The sequence below is a fragment of the Neltuma alba genome, unplaced genomic scaffold, assembly GCF_004799145.2.
Source record: "Neltuma alba isolate B1F8T4 unplaced genomic scaffold, ASM479914v2 tig00012000_pilon, whole genome shotgun sequence".
Taxonomy (NCBI): domain Eukaryota; kingdom Viridiplantae; phylum Streptophyta; class Magnoliopsida; order Fabales; family Fabaceae; genus Neltuma; species Neltuma alba.
This window is the reverse complement of record NW_021636573.1, coordinates 522,986-538,589: the sequence shown is the minus strand read 5'-3', so window position 1 is coordinate 538,589 and position 15,604 is coordinate 522,986.

The window sequence follows — 15,604 nt, the reverse complement described above, 5'->3', positions numbered from 1 at the left end:
CGTAAGTTCACTCGCTGAAGCTTCTCCCTTGCCTCGTTGAAACTGTTTAGGACGGCTCCAGCATGATTTGCCACGGACAACGTGGTAGTGTGTTCATTCTTGAAGACCCTAGCATTCCGACATTTTCAAAAAAGCCGGTGGGGTTGCTAGTCAAAACCCTTTTGAGTCTCTCATAGTGGCTTTTTTATCCAGACACGACAAACAGTAAAAAAATTTACTCATATACTATAAGATAAAAAATATTTACTTAGATACTACACCTGAAATGGTTTAGACGGAGAACAAGTTTAAATTTGTACAAAAGTCGTTCAGGGTAAGAACGACTTCAGTGGAATCCACATTACAAAATAATGAAAGTTGTTCTTGGTCTGAACAACTTCAGTGGGACCCATATCACAAAATGAAAGTTGTTCTTGGTCTGAACAACTTCAGTGGGACTCACTACACACATTTCTCTTACATTCCACGTGGGTTCTATGCGTTTTTAGTTTTTTTATTTTTGACCAGACTATACTTCTGCCTTTTCTAGCCACACGCAAAGTGCTCCTTCCTTTCCCAAATATTCCCATCAATATAGAGTAGTCATTCATTGTCTCTCACGCATGAGTATTTTGTTTTAGCATATGAGTATATAGTATGGATTCTGTTTATATAAGGCATTCGGCATTCTTTTTATTTAATTATTCTGAAATTATAACTAAAATTCTAAAATTCTCAATAGAATAATTTTTATTTAATATTATTTATATTTAATTAATAATTAATTAAGATTAATTAGATATTAATTATAGATTTATTAAAAATAAATAGTATATTGAGAAAATTTCTAGATTTCGCATCTAATTGAATTGTGGAAATATGATAATCTCCTCCATGAATTTTTAGAAAAAAAATCTATCAAATTCATATTTTATTTGATCCTCAGCTTCTAGTCCAAAACTAATAATGTATTCTCACTCATCAAAAGCCTTCTCCTCACTTAACGGAGTGAAAAGGGGCTTATATTTTGCATGTTTTGGGCTTTAGAATCGGACCCAACTCTGTGTTACTTGGGGAATTTTTACCAAAATGCTGCAAACAGAAAAAAAAAATCTTCAAATGCTACATAGTGGGAATTATTTCCCAAAATACTACACTCAAAATTGTTCTTGGCTTGAACAACTTTAAAAGTTCATCTTAATAAGAACAATTTCTTCAATAAACGTTGGTTCCCATGCAGCTGAACTTCATCTTGGCTTGAATAACTTTTAAAGTTAATCTTAGTAAGAACAATTTCTCCAATAAACCTTGTTTTCCGTCTAGCTGAAATTCATCTTGGTGTGAACAATTTTTAAATTTCATCAGCATTTGAACAACTTCTTCACAATCTCTCACCAAATAAGTATTCCTACAAGGATGTTAATAATGATCATATCATTAGAATAATGAGTTAATAATTATATAATGATAATAGTAATAATTAATATTATATTAATTAAAAAGTGATTAAAGAAAATAAGTAATGATTAAGTGTTATAAAATTAATAACAAATAACAATTAAATTGACATTAACAAAATAAGAATTAATTTACCTCACAAATAATGACTCTCAGTGCAACATCTTGGTCTCCTCCGTGCATGCTGTGGTCATTGTTGTATATTTACTTCTTGAGTTTGATCTAATGTCTCATTTGTCTACATAGTTAGCGTATTTAAATCAAACCAAGATGATTCGACTAAAGAAATTGATTGTCGAGGAGTGACAAATGCCTCATTTGATGGATCACCTTGCTCAAAAGAAGAAGTGTTATATTGATCAATAAATAATGCAGGATCATCAAATAAGGACATGAATGACTGAAATTGAGGAGGATTGGGTAAGTCAGAATGGGATAATGTCGATGATGATGGCATGTGATGAGGGTAAAAATGAGTTGGATTAGAAGAGGTGATAGGGCTTGATAAGACTGGTATGTTATCAGAATGACTAAAATTTTGAGGCTCTTGTTCACTTAAATTTTCATTTACAATTGGTGGTTGAGTAGACAAGTAACCACCTTGCTGTTTGCTTGGTCTATCTCAAGAAATTTGTGGACGAGGCAGCTTAACTGTTGGTAGAGATGGTTGAGAATTCATATTAAATCGTTGTTCTCTAACTGCGAGTAAGATGTTATGCTGGATCCATCGTCTTGTATGTCTCCAATACCATTGCATGTACTCAGATGTTCAATCAAGTTCACCAAGTGCCAAAGGAGCATCAACAATAGTATGTGGCCATCTATTCCATGCTTCAATGAAGTTTGAGTATTGTTCAGTCGAATTTGTGCTTATTCTGCCACGTAGCTATATTGTATGGTAATTTTCTAAATGAACAGGCATGATAGGAATAGGTTGTTGACGATCGAATTGTCTTAGTACACGATCAGGGTGATGCCATTCTATAATATGAAAACATATTAGAGGAACTAAAGCAAGCCAAATTTTAGGTGTTGCCAAGCAATATTCTAGAATCAATTGGCACATTTTAGAAGATTCATATGCTGCCAATTATGTCATCATCGGTCATTCTATCAAGGAGACTCTTATATTGGCATAAGGACGTGGCACATGGACGAGGATTTTGTCCTACATTTTTCCATCTAGCATTATCAAAAACAAAAAAATAGTGTTAAAATTTGTAAAATTTCAATAATAAGTACATATGAAATATTTGTTGTGTGATTTGGGCATACTTGAAACCCAAAGGAGGTAAGAGAGGGCAGATATTAGACTGTGGATTTGGAGATATAAGTTGTTGTGGTGCTAGCATAGGAAAATGATCTCATGCCCATAAATGTAATAATGATAAGCACCTTCCAATCCCATCTTCAGTTGGATTAGTAGCATTACATAATTCTCTGTACAAGTGAGCTAAAACTGTTGAACCCCAACTAAAATTTCCAACTTCTTCTAGATTATAAAGTAGTGGAAAGTACATCAAATTCACCCTAGTACACGATCTATCTGGCATGAGATATCCTCTAATCAACCTGAGAATATATGCACGAGTAAATTGTTGAACTTGTACATTGTCTGCATCATCAGGTAAGTGATTAAAGTGCTATTCCAACCAATTCATAAGTAGTTGTTGTCAAGTATTCTATCTATAGGTGGTCTAATCCCTAGAAGCCATTCACAAAAATCTTGTCAATTAAAGTCAGTTTTCCCAATGACAGGCATTCCTACACAAAGAAGGCCTAACTATATAGCAACATCCTCTAACGTTATCGTGCACTCTCCACATGTAGTATGAAATGTGTGAGTCTCAGGACACCACCTCTCAACAAGGGCTGAGACCAAACTCTGGTCGTAATCAAATTGCCCTACTCGCGCAACACCATAAAATCCAGCTAATCTAAGATATTAAAGTATCTGATTAGGTGGCTCAATCATTCGATTAGCATGCATGGCTCGTCTAGTGTGTAGGATTCGAGAAACCTATAGAGGAAAAAAAAAGTTAGTATTAAAGCATAGAATTAATAAGCATTAATTAAGATAGATTACTTACATTTTCATTCCAAACTTGTTGCGAAATCTGTTGAGCTTATAAGTACAAAAGTGAGTCATCCTCTGGACCAGGGTTAATGACTTCTTCTGGATATTGTGCCATTTTCAAATATCTAAACACAACATAACAAATAAATATTCACATAATATAAAAAATTACAAAAACCATTTACATTTCATTTTCATGTGTATAATTTTCTTTTTACATAAGCAAAATACATAATTTATTGTTTGGATGTCACACTTTGGGGACAAGTAGAGCGATTATGACCAATTTCTCTACATAATCCACATTTGTTGGGTGGGTTGGGTGTGGTCCAATGCATCTCATTATGTATGCGACTTGAATGAGGACGGCTTTTATCTCTAATCATTGATGGATCAGGTATTAGAGTAGGGCAATCAATTTGCGGCCAGTAAGTCTCATCTCCTATTGGATGAAAGTTGTTACTGTAAGCCATTTGCATAGTTTCTAATATAAAAACAGGATCAACATATTGCAAATGGTTAATGCCTACTTATGAGCAAGCCGCAACAGCATGCATACATGGAAACTTTTTTACTTGAAATTTTCCACAATCACATTTTCTATCAATCAAGTTAACCTTGCAACAACGATGAAATTGATGAAGTTGAATATTGTAAGGCTCCATAACCTCAAATGACGTTGATATTCTATCAAATTCTCAAACAACACATGCAGATACACCTTGTGTTACTATGTCTAACTTCTTTATTAGTGTCTCAAAAAACACTTGACCAGCTGCAATTTGTGCATGAACTTGTTGGGCACGCTTTACAAAATAGTTGTTAATTCTATACATGGTCACCTTAACTAAACCAGTTATTAGTAGACTTCGAACACCTTTAAATACACCATTCATGCACTTTGTAAGGTTAGTTGTCATGTATCCATAACATCGACCTTCAACGTCATATGCACGTGACCATTTTTCTTTGGGGATGGTTCCAATCCATCTAGTAGCAGATGCATGTTACAATATTATCTTTGCTAATTGCTGGTCAAAAACATGACGTTCATACGCATACCCTACAATTAGTTACTAACTTGTTAAAAATAATCATAAAATTAGAGTTACTGTATCATTAAAAAACACAAGAAATCTCACTATTATTTATAAATTTTTCTTTTAGCTAATTTGTTCCATGTGCTTTGGGAAGATTAGAGGCCACATGACGTAGACAAAAAAACATGATGTGCATGTGGTGGCTACCATCCATGTTGAGGATCAGAAACTGCAGCCAAAATTGAACGATGTCTATATGAAATTAAATAAATTTCTATTCTATCTTTTACAATACAAAGATGCACATGATATAAGAACCATGTTCAAGCTGATCTTGTCTCCCCTTCAACTACCGCAATTACAAGCGCCACAATATTTCTGTCACCATCTTGTGATATAGCCATCAGTAACGTGCCCTTATACTTTCCATATAAAAATGTTCCATCAACTTGTATAATGGGTTTCAAGTGTGGAAAGGCATCAATGCATGGCTTGAATGCCCAAAACACACAGCGAAACATTTCAACTGGTTCTCCATTCGCATTGACTTGGGAGCACTATTTATTTAAAAATTGTACGTATGATCTAGGTATGAAGTGTTGTACTGCGGCCAACCACCTTAGGAATAAGGAATATGAAATCTCCCAATTCTTGAAAGCAATAGAAATAGCTAATTGTTTTGCATTCCAAGCCTTCTTATATGATACTATAAAACCAAACATGGATTGTATCCTCTCTATAATTTGAGATACTTTCACATTTGGCTTGTCAGTTACCATTGCTATGATACAAGATGATATAACATTAGCATCTAACTTTGGATGGTATTGAGTTAGTGATGTGCTTAAGCATGTGTGGGGGCCCCCATATTTTGTAATCTGCCAAAAGTTTCTGTTTTCCTTCGTACAAGCTCTTACTCTCCAATTGCAGCTTTCACATAGTTAATGCATTGATACTTTTCATACTTTTTACATGAATAATAGACTTTGAATGTGTGATGAACTCGAACAGAGTATAACTTGACCACACATCTCAAAACACGAACATTGCTAAACATCTTTCTGATATGTAACTCTTTATTATAACTGAAAGGTAGAATTTCTTCTAATTCACTGAACTCAAGAGCCATAGCTAACTCAACATTAATATGCGAGAAGAAAGCAGATGCTAGCTCATTATCCTGGTTGATCTCGTCATGCTCATCATTGTCATCATGATCATTCCCATCACCAATATTTAAATAAAAATCATATTCATCTTCGTCCTCAAATTCACCCATAGTATCTTCTATTTGAGGAATAGAGCAAGATGGCCCATTGTTGATACTATCTTGGGGAAGTTCAAATGGGTGAAGATTTTCCATCTGATCGCTAAACATGGATTCTTCTTCTATAATGTTCAGCTGATTGCTACTTGATGGAAGAGTATTTCCAGCATTGTTGTCCATTAGTTGTGATTCAATATGACCAACATCTTCCAAGTCACCTATATTTGCATATAACTTTGCACATGTTAATTGAGTTGAGAATTGACGGCTCACTTGCCACATTTGTTGTACATCCGAATCATCTTCTAGATTGCATGCTTGGTATTGTGGTGGATTTATGCACGTAGGATATTTGTACATTAGATTTGTGAAAATTTCATTGGGAGAAAGTTGTAGCTTTCGTCCAATAACTTCTTTCAATCTATCCAATGTAATATTTGGATCAACTTTCACTACTTTCACTCTATCACACTCAAATGTTGCACCGACTGGGCCATTAAAAATTCGTCTATTTGCAAATATACACACAAACTCTTTTTTATGATACATTCTGCTTCCCAAATAATATAATTATTAATTAAACAAAAATGAATTGTAAAACTAAATTAACTCCATAATATCATTATTTTTTAATTCAATTATGTATATATTTTTTAAAAGAAAGTAGTAGAATAATCATTTACTTACAATTACAAAAATAGGCTATTTATTAAGAAACTTCTTTACATTTTAAAGTAAGATAGTAACCTGTAATCTCTTTTAATGAACAATAACTATGGAACATCTATCATAAAAAAAAAATAATAAATTAAAAAATAATTTAAATTAAAAATAAACGTTATATATTAAAATCGTATTATAAATTCTAATATATAAATATAAAATTAATAATATAAATTACATATTTTAAATATATTAAATAAATAATTTTCTATTCATTCCATTTTATTCAAAAAAAATATTATAATTAAATATTATAAAAAAATGAGCTAAAATCATTTCTTATGCTTCATTATCAGAAAGGATCTTAAAAATTATAAGTATTTAAAAGGATTAAATATATTTAAAAATATTAAATTCTCCCACAACTATATTCCTAAATTTTCTCTAACTTATGTTCTATTATTGGATATTTTTAATGACTAAATTAGATAAATATTTGATTAAATAAATTAATTTGAAAATATGAGTTTCTTATTAAAAAAAATTGCCTTTGCTTCATTTTTCTCCTGGTCCCAACTTCATATTTCAAATGTTCAATTTTAATTTATCTATATTATTAAAGAATAATTATATTCCTTTCAATCTCTTATTTCTATATTGTAAATAAAGGTTTCTGATGAGATATATACTTTGGTTAACACATAAAGGTAAATTTACATTGAATAATAATAAGCTTATAATAAATGTACTTGTATAATTTTATATTAGGTACCGTTTAAGTGACCCAAAAAAGCATACTTATGATTGAAAACAAAAATAAATGTTAATAACTATTTCACACTAGTTATTTAAAAATTATAATTACTTAATATGACAAAAAATTAGCTATTACTATTGAGTGATTTTTTTAAATTTATATTTTATTATTTGGTATGCCTAAATAATTATAATTTTCAAGATCCTCTTAATAAATATTGCTTCCTCTTCCTCTCTATATTTTCCTCTAAAAAAATTTTAAAAAAAAAAAAATTTTTTTTATTATTTTTTTATTATTATTAACATCATCAGTACTCTTTTTATCAGAAAATTTTGGCACCATCTGGTACTAGTTTTCATTAGCTAGATACAAGACTAGACTAAGCTCACAATCAAGGTTGTCAAACTCACGAATTTAAGTAGACTCATGACAGGTATGTAAACTCGAATTTATGAAATTCATATATGAAGTCACTACACATAGTCAAATAATAAAATAATTATAAATTTAATAAAAATTATAATTTAGACCACTGATTTGGATTTTCATTATTTTAAAGGTTTTTATAGTTAAATAATTTAATTGTCTTCCACGCATGCTTTGATATAAATATTTCAATTTTTTATATAAATATCTTACGTAATTTTAACAAAATAATTTTATCGTTGTATGTTAAAATTTTATGATTTGGGAATATCATTCCATCAATTTTTCTTTAAATATTCAAGTATTTTTCATGACGTACTGACTGGCATAGGAAAAGTTTGATTACCATGCTTACAACCAAATATTATCTAACTAAATACATATTTAATTTGACTACATATTTACTCAAACACTATCTACTAAAAATATATATATAATCAGATTATAAAAAAATAAACTACAATTTATTTTATATGACAATTAATTATATGTCTACATTTTTAATTAAAACAAACACAACATGTAAAAATGACTAAATATAAAATTCTTACCCCATTTAGTAAAATACATATCAAAATTAAAAAAAAATTAATCAAGAGAATGTACCTTAGTCAGAAGAAAAATTAAGTTTCAAGTTGAGATAAAACGTATACAATATTTACAAGGCCGCACACACTACCAATTTCACATGAAAGTGCGGAAGGAGAAAGAAGAAATGAAGGACCTGCAGATAAAACGTATTCAATTCTTCACGTGAAATGCCTTATATATAAAGAAAGAAGAATTAAACTATACGAAGAATTGAAGTTGAGATAAAACGTATTTACCTACTTCACGCGAATGCCTTATATATAGAGAAAGAAGAATTTGAGAAGTGAGGAGAAGGCTTCTGATGAGTGGGAATGCCGAGTGCCTTGTATAAACGGAATTCATACTATACATTCACATGCCAAAACAAAGTATACTTACGCGTGAGAGACAATGAATGACTACTCTATATTGATGGGAATATTTAGGGAAGGAAGGAGCACTTTGTGTGTGGCTAGAAAAGGTTGAAGTATAGTCTGGTCAAAAATAAAAAAACTGAAAACACATGAAACCCACGTGGAGTGTAAGACAAATATGTATTGTAGGTCCCACTGAAGTTGTTCAGACCAAGAACAACTTTCATTTTGTGATGTGGGTTCCATTGAAGTTGTTCAGACTAAGAACAACTTTTATTATTTTGTGATGTGGGTCCCACTGAAGTCGTTCTTGGTCTGAACGACTTCTGTACAAATTTAAACTCATTCACTGTCTGAACGATTTCAGGTGTAGTATCTAAGTAAATATTTTTTATCTTATAGCATTGGAGTAAATTTTTTTACTGTTTGTCGTGTCTGGATAAAAAAGCCCTCTCATAGTTCTTTAAAAGCTGATCATGCAACAGTAATCAACAGAAAGATTTACATCTCTACGGAACTCCCAGCTTCCAAGTTTTCTGCCAAACCGAGTGTGGAAGAGTGTCCTCATTTTGGAGAAGAGAATAAGCAGATTTTAGAGAAAAAAAATTGTCATGTTTCCCTAACTTCCACTTGACGACATTCTCACCTCTTTGATTAACTATCTCCTCACTACTGCCTTGCAGAACCTTATCCCAGTTGTCCCATATCCCAGCCCATAGGCGAGAGTGAGGCCAAGAGCGGTTTATCGTGGGAATTAAATCATGGCCACAATGATATTTATTTCGAAGGATCTTGACCCATTGTACATCTTGCTGTCGCATGAGACCCCAACCTGCTTTCATCATGAAGGCTTTATTTTGGAGCCCCATGTGCCTCATTCCAAGCCTGACTCTGTTTTTCTCCTTGCAAGTGTCATTCCAAGCAACAGGATGGATTCTCTTTTTGTCATTAGTGGTTCCCCACAAGAAACCTCAAGTACCCTTCTCAATCTCTTCACACGTCGCTACCGGAAGCAGTGAAGTTTGCATGTAATAGAGTGGTGTAGCTTGAACAATTAAAGTTATGAGAGTGTGCCGTCCTGCTAGAGAGATGGAGCTTGCCTTCTAATTAGACAATATCTTCTTTACTTTGTCAAGCACGTACTAGTAATCTATTTTAACCCTGCCATGATGGAGGGATTCCCAAATATTTGCCCAAATTTGAAGTGCTAGTAAACCCCAAGTGTTCATTTAACTGGTTTACTCTATTGTGCTCACTTTTTGGCCTGAGATGTGACAAAACTTGGCCAGGCAGTCTTTGATGGTTTCCTCTTGATCTAGAGAAGCCTCAGCAAAGAGAATGAGGTGGTCAGCAAAAAACAGGTGTGAGATAGGAGGGTCATCCTTCTGGAGTCAAATCAGTCTCCAATTTTTGCTTTGCACTGCTTCCTGTATCATGTTAGCAAGTTCTTCAATACATAACACAAGTAAATAAGGATTGAAAGACAGACTTCATGAGTCTTGCATCCTTCCCACAAAATCAGCCTAGTTGGAGAAAAGAGATACAATGCTTGATAACACTCACAATGTTGGGCGGTAAGCCAGCCTCTTCCATGCAATCCACGATGAGCCTCCATTGAAGCCTATCATAAGCTTTTTTCATATCAATCTTAATTTTCATAAAACCTTTTTTTTTTCCAATCATCGTTCGTATAGAATGAATCACTTCTTGGGTAATAATCACATTATTAGCCCCAAGACACCCCGGGACAAAGCCACACTAGTTGGGAGAAATAATAGTAGGAAAAGGACCCTTAATTTGGTTGGCAAACACTTTAGTGATTGCTTTATAAATCACATTATATAAGCTAATGGGTCTGAAGTCTCTTATGGTTTCTAGTTGGTCTTTCTTAGGGATAAGAACAATTAAGAGTGCCATTAATTTCTTGGATGGATGAAGGGTCTCTAAAAGCATCTTGAACTAATCCGATGACTGAAGGGCCAATTCGGTTCCATTGATTTTGATAAAATAGAGCACTTAAATGGAGATTTGAGAGCTCCCATACTAAAGATGCTATTTTTAATCTCTTCACAAAAATTCTTCAAGTTGTGGGTAGGCGGTAGAACACCTACAGTGATCTCCTCTTCCAGCCTCTTCACAAAACAAGCATTGGAAAAAGGATAGAGCCATCTCCTTTATCTCTTCAGTGTCAAAACAGCATTCTCCTGCGTCGTTTAAGGGAGCCTCAATTTTATTTCCTTTTTTTTCCCCTCACCCTTGTACGAGCATGAAAATATTTGGATTTCCTACCCCTAAGTATATACTAATCACATTTGGCTTTCTGAGCTCATAATAATTCTTCTTCCAATAAGATTGGTTCTAAATCCTCCCAGAGTTTACTAATAAGAGCCTCAACCTCTCTCTGGTTTACACATCGTTGAGATAGTCGATTGAGCCCTCTATTCGGCTGATCAAGTGTCTTTTTTTATGCCCAAGATGTCCAAAAACTTCCTTGTTCCAGACCTGCACTACCTCAGTAAAAACAGTGGTATTTTCGAGCCAGCTCCTCTTAGTGTCCCAGGTACTTTGAACGAAGCTATCAAAATTCTTGTGGAGTACAAGAGGCCACGAATCTGGAAAGAGATTCTCGACTCCTTCTTCTTTCTGTTTCTCTGGAAAGCTAGTCGTTTGTTAAAAAGTATGTGTTGATTTCTTTAAGACATCCCTAATAATTTACAATGAGAATTACTCTCATATGGAAACCTTTTTTAAATCCATGAGAATTGATGGGCAAGAAATAAACATTTCCTAAAATGAGCGTAGAAAAAGATTTCTAATACATGGAGATTCCACTTTCCTAAATAATGGTCCACCTAAATATACAAATAAAAGGTGTTTCCCTCACTTATTTCTCAACCAACTGCAAATTTTTCTGGTTTTCTCTACCTCTCTCATGTTTTTCGTGTGGTGCATCTATTGCGCCAATCCCATTTAAATTCTTGTAGTCCTACTTGAGTTTCGAAGCTTCAACTCGGATCCAACTCAGTATGTATTCTCTCTCTCACACTATTTTCTCCCAATAAATCTGTGATAAAGTGATTGATTCTTTCCACAATCAAAGCAAATTTCTTAATAACTCCCATATTTATGATTGAAGGGAGTATATACCAAACCTGCTGGCATCTTACTTTGTGGTATGGCTTGGCCCACTCATACTTTGGAATTCTAAAGAAACAACAAAAAAGAGGTCAAACGAATGAATAAAGTGTCATCACTTTTGGAAAGTTTTCCGGAAGTTGCAATAAGTAGTAAAAGGCGTGTGGTATTCATTCTATGGCTTTTGGACAAAAATAGTTGGACTTCTAGACAATGCGTTCTTCAATTCAACAAGTTTGATGATCCCATCTTTTCTCCATTCTTATCTCTCTTGTCTCCTGTGGAACTGGATGGATATTGAAGTGTTTGTCTGCTTCTAATCTCATACCATATCAAGTAACTAGATATTGGGCCCCAATGCTATTCTTTTATGTATATTTCTTTATCATCTATATAATATAGTAGGTTTGGGTAGTTTATATATATATATATATATATGTATATATATGCATATATATTGATAGGTGAGATTTTTTTGTCAATTTATTATAGATAAATTTTGGTGCGATAAATTTGAGAGGAGAAATAGAGATATTATAGACTATATAGTTTCTTTTGCCAGCAAATTTCTTGCTGGTTCAGGTATTCTAGTCATTTCATGGAATGAAACTCTTAATGACAACACAAGGAAATTCTAGCTACTTGCACTTGCACTGATAATTCAATATTATATAACACATAATTCGTAGTGTAATCCACATGGTCGTATTAGGATTACTCATAATTTCTGCAATGGCGTTAAGATAACATCCTACTTCTCATGAAACACTACAGGGTTCTAGCACACATGCAGTGAAATAAGATTAAAAATTTTGCCAAAAACAATATTCATTGGTTTTACTTAAATTGAATTATAGAAAGAGAGACTTATTGATTTGAGCTAAAGATCCTATCTTTAATAGTCCGTTTCATATGAAGGAAATGGAGGGGAGGGGAGAAAAAATTTTAACAGACTCATTTTTAAAAATTGACAAAGTGAGGTTAAAAATTTTTGATTAATTTTTATTACTTTTTTATTATATATCTTTTTTTTATTAAAATTTTAGAATGCCGCTTCTTTAATTTTTTAAATCAAACTTATTAAAAAAATTTCCACCCTCTCTTTCCTTCCATTTTCCTCATACCAAACGTAGGGTAAGTCTCCGTTCGGTAGTTCAGATCATAGGTGTTCTTCCTTGATGAGCAAATTCCGTCTAGCTACCAGCATCTACACAATTGGGATTAGGAACATGAACGATGTGTTAGCATCTCATCCGGAAACTCTAGATTTCTCTTAGCTTTCCTCTCCCTGTAGGTGATTTTTAATGGTTTTTTTCCCCCCTCTCAAATAAACCCTAGCCTCCCTCAATATGAGGCGCACGCTTAGATCAAATTTTGAAAGATCAGTTACAAATGAATTATAAATTATGAATCCAATCTAAATATTTAAATAATTTAGCTAATTGATCTCGTGGCTTTTGGACTTAAGTCTTGTTTTCCTATAATTATGAGTCAATTACCTAAAGACATTATATATCATTCATCTATCTTCTCCTCTAAAAAGTGAAAGTGCACATATGGTCCTCCAATTTTATGTAAATTAAAGTTTCGTATTTGTCTGTTTTTTTTTAAAGAAATATTATTTTAGTTCTCTGACATTACTATCAATCTCAAAGACTTGCTTTTGCTAGGGTTCTTATGGTTCCCTTAACCAACTTAAAATTTGAGAATATATTATCAACTTTTAAAATTTTAATGTCGGCATTTTTTATTAACAAAGTTAATACTAGATGATTGAAAAAACCTTTATAAAACTGAAAGACCAAAATAAAATATTTATGATGCTAAAGTACTAAATATGCATTTATACTTTTCTAAAAGCTTGATTCTTTTTTTTTTTGGGTAATTTTTAGAGTTCTTGGTCCTTTAAAATGAAAAGGAAAAAATTATTTCATGATCTTTATGTGTTAGCCTTTTAGCTAAGATTAAAATTAGCCTGAAAGTTTAGGTTCAAGATTGCCTCAAAAGTATTAAAATAGAGTAATATTGTCTCTTATTATTAAAAATATTAATGGTTAATGTCAATATTTTAATAATTAGTATTAGTTTTTTTAACAGGTTATGACAACATTGCTATGTTTTGAAATTTTCAGAATGACATTGAACTCAAAAAACTTTGGGGACAACATTAGTCATGAGTAAAATTTTTCAAAACAAATTACACCTTAACTCAATTGTCTAACTTAAGGCGTGTTTGGAATGCCGTTGGGAAGGGAGAATGTGCATTGGAAAGAGTGAAATTTCAGTTAGTGGCTTATTTAAAGGTAATATATTATTTGGATTAACTTTTGAGCAAATGAGCTTTTGAGAATAAGCTAGATTGAAACAACAGTCAAATTTTGTAGCTTTTAGAAAAAAGCCAACGTGAAGAGAGAAAAAAGATGACCATGAGATGAGAGATGAGTACATTAAAATGTGTCCTATTTTACCTTAACAAAAATAAAAATTACTCCAAAAATACTCAATCAATATATATTCCTATAGTCTTATTTATAAGGTAGAAAGAGAAGGTTTTTCTTGATTCTATTTATAAGTCACTTCATTAAATTTTTGACATGAATATACAATTTTTTCCTTCATTTATTATAGTGTATATAGTTATTTTTCTAAAAAGGTACATATATTAAATAGGATAAAGTTGAAAAGTTATTATATTTTAATAGAGAGTTAATGCAGTTTAAAGTTTTTTTTAGTCTGTGTTAAACAAGTTGAAAGTATCTTATAAATAGAACTAGAAAAGTATGTTTATAAAAGTATCCAAAAAAAATTAAATAATAAATTGAGAGAAAATTGGAAAAAATTTCTTCATTAAAAATTTAATTGGTGATGAAGACTTAATAAATTTTTTATACACACATGGTAGCAGCACTTTGCAAATTAATTTTGTATATAAACCCTTTAATTTAAATCCTTTTTATTAATTTAAAATCCCTATTATAATTTTCTCACTAAAAGATATTTTTATTTTATAATTATAATTATAATTATTTTTTAACAAGTATCACACTAAAATCATATAATATAAAACATTATTATTCAATAAAATTCATGTTCGTTTTACTCATTTTATATGGAAAATTATATTTTTTATTAATTATCCTAATAAATTTTAATTTTTTAACTGACTTTTTATAAGTATCAATTCAAACATAAATCACATTATACTACCTGACTTTTATCTTTAACTTAAATTTGCAAAAGTCAATTAGAATAAAAGTGACTTTTGGCACCGCTAATCTGAACACATCCGACGGGTAGATGTAATAAAATAGCATGTTTAGATGCAAAATGACTAAAAAGGACATAGGTATTACAAAAATAAAAGGAATTAAAGTATTATTAAAAATTATAAATTCTAAAAAATATATTCAGTAAATAAAATATAATTATATGTAAATATGAAATTCATAAAAATATAAAAAACATATTAAAAAAATTTATTCTAAGTCTTTTTAATGAATAAAAATAAAAATATATGTTTATGTAAATATATATAATGTATAAAAAAAACACTACTATTAAAAATTAAAATATTACAAAATATGTTAAAAATTATTTTACATCTATTTTCATTATTGCCTGGTGATGATATAGGTTCAGTGAAGAAGTATTCTAACAACACTAACAAGCCAAAAAAAAGTAGTTTTGGCTCAATGTAGGGTTTGACATGAAAGTTCGTTCTGAACAACTGCTTAATTCAAACACTAAAAAATAGCTTCTCTTTCAAAATGTAACTTTTCACAAGTTCTAAAACATGTTTTAGGTTCAGAACGGTAATCTAAACACATGCTAAAAAAGTTGGGTTTACCAAATCACCAC